The sequence below is a fragment of the Anneissia japonica genome, unplaced genomic scaffold, assembly GCF_011630105.1.
Source record: "Anneissia japonica isolate Jap-2015-1 unplaced genomic scaffold, ASM1163010v1 scaffold287998_len430063_cov162, whole genome shotgun sequence".
NCBI lineage: Eukaryota > Metazoa > Echinodermata > Crinoidea > Comatulida > Comatulidae > Anneissia > Anneissia japonica.
The window spans coordinates 300,452-303,310 of NW_022695675.1; positions in this window are offsets into that span (position 1 = coordinate 300,452).

Below are 2,859 nucleotides of genomic sequence, written 5' to 3' on the forward strand. Positions count from 1 at the left end.
GAAGTGGTTATTCGCACGGTAGACCTAGCCAATCCGCATTTAAGGTTTCATGATGAAACGGCTGTCATACCGTGCGAATAAGTTCTTATTCCCAATTCGCACGGTACATCGTGAATTAACTATATTTAACACGGTATCGTCTCAAAAGGCTTCTGGTTGTTCACAATCACAAAAGCAGCCATGAAAGCCTGATGCCAATCAAGGTCGGTCAGGCATTTAGTGACTGCAATTCATTTGTTGATTTCTTTAAAGAAATTTCTGGACGAAAATAACCTTGTTGTAGAGTACTGTGCATACAACAATCTTTAGACAATTATCACAGCTCCCTATGGTCTCTGAGCGCTATGTGCTTTGTGTATATCATTAGGCCTACAATCAATGTATCCAGTAGCATTTCGAAAACACTCCCACACATTGGAAAACCGGGTCCAAAAGCCAGTGAAGAATGTAGGCCTACATCAATATAAATCTTATTTTCCAGTACAGTATATAGTACATATCGGTGGCGGATCCAGGATTTATAATGGTAGAGAGGGATTAGGAGAGACTTTTAGAGATGTGCGAGTCTACAGGTGGGCAAAATTAAAACCCTATTAAAACTGCACATAAAATTGAGTAATTTTGCATCAGTGTGGCATCCTCTCATCCTCCTCTGTCCCAACTCCCATCATGGTTGGTGCTAAGTAATTAATTTTCTTCTGTTTCCCCATTTAATTTTTTTGAATGGAACAAAAATCAATATCACTACTAGGCCCTATGATAGGGGACTATACCACCAGTACATACTCCACAAAGGCTTTTTTCATGGCAATTTCTCAAGGACAGCCTAAGAAAAGAGTAAAAGGTCTGCAGACACAATGCTAAGCTAGGAACTATTGCACTTTGAGTTAGGGTTATCAAATCGACTGTTTGTGCTGTGCCCAACTCATACGGTATGCCGTGAAATAATTATACAGTATTTCTATCTACAACATTCTACCGTGCGAATAAGAGTTTTTCGACAATTCGCAAGGTACGGTACCGTGCGAATAAGCTCTTATGAGTCTTATTCGCACGGTAGACCTAGCCAATCAGCATTTAAGGTTTCATGACGTGAAAGCTCATCCCGACGTCTAGGAATCAAAATTTCCTCGGGGAAAACGCCCGAACTCCCCTTTCTTTTTGGGGTTTATCGATTCATGGGAAAAAGAACGCGTATACAACTGCTCATGATTTAATGTATGTATACACACATAACAGGCCTATTTACTGTAATAAGAATGAGAAAGTTTACCTGACCGTTTTCAAGAGAGGAAAAAAAACTTGAATTTTGAAGGAATTTAAAGTCCTTAAGTCATTAAAAGACACCTAGCTCGAAGTCGGGAAAGTTCATTTCACGCCATCTAGAAACAAAATTTTCCCGGTGGAGGACCCCGACCCTTCTCCCTTTTTGGGGTTCTTGGGAAAAATTTTGGCCCCCACTCCCTAAATTTAAACCCATTCACATTCCCATTCATCTTACTAGTGCCCCTCCCCCACTTTGAAAAAACGTTCCGCCGGCTCTGTAATAGTCATCACCACTCGAAACCCACATCCATTGCATGCAAGGAAATGCACCAAGCAAGACCATTAACGATAGAGTTCACTAACTCGGTCCCGTATGAGCCAACTAACGTAGGAAGGAAATGCATGAACCGCGACCCTCTAAGCCACAAAAATGCGATGAACCTGCACTACCAAGTGTCTGTTAGTTGACTCCGAGAATACAAGACTCTGAACTTGCTTGAAGCTCTTCCCCATGGGTACTCGCTTGTAACCCCATCCATGGTAATACAAACCTCGAAAATAGGGTCAGTGCATTACTCCGAAGGTTCTTTGGTCCGAAGGGCCTTTGGTCCATCAGTTGGTCCTAAGTAAATATATTTGAAATATAGACAACAATATTAAGCAAGAAAACACATGGTATGCCTATATTGGCTAACAATATACAATTATTGCTTGTTGCACGATGTTCAACTCTGCAACATAATTGTTGCTGAACCCTGGGATCTTGAAAACTGGCCCATGTTTAACCGTTTAGTTCGTTTGTCCTGTGAATGAGTTAAATTTGTTTGCAGATGAGAACCTTTTTATGTAACATATCCTTATAAAATGTAATTAAGGCTTTTTTACATGTTTATTACATAGTACGGTACCACATTGACTATTTACTGTAGATGCGAAACCCGATTGTTGTCAAGTATATAATAATATATAAAATCTAAAAAGCTGCATAAGCAGAGTGACAGGGTAAAGTAAACAATACTGTAACTGTCTCTTATACACATCTAGATGTGTATAAGAGACAGGCTACACGATGTACCATCATGTCCTTTCTTCGTAAACTGTATTACCTTTCTTTGATGATTATATATAATTTAACAGTGTTAACGGCTACCTTGATTATTATTATATGTTATTAAATATTAAACAACCAAATAGCACAGCTGACACTTAAACATAATAAACGGTGTATAACATGCATTTGTGGAAAACCAGGTCACTAAAATTAGGACCTTCAGACCAACGGTCTTCGGACCAACGGGCCTTCGGGCCAAAGACCCTTTGGAGGTACGCACCCCTCGAAAATATGGCCAAACTCTCAGAATGTAGACTGAGGTGGCAACCTGTTTGCGGAAAGAGGCAGGTAACTTTAAATATACGCATGATTCGAAAATATACTGCTTTGGTTCAATATTACGTATGCGGCGAAACTATCAGGTAGTTTCCTGACACCGATTATGAGTTACAACACACGTTTAAACTAGTAATCAAAATTATCAGTACTGGATATCCATTATCAACGATTGAAATATATAAATGCGTCTAATCAACTAAATT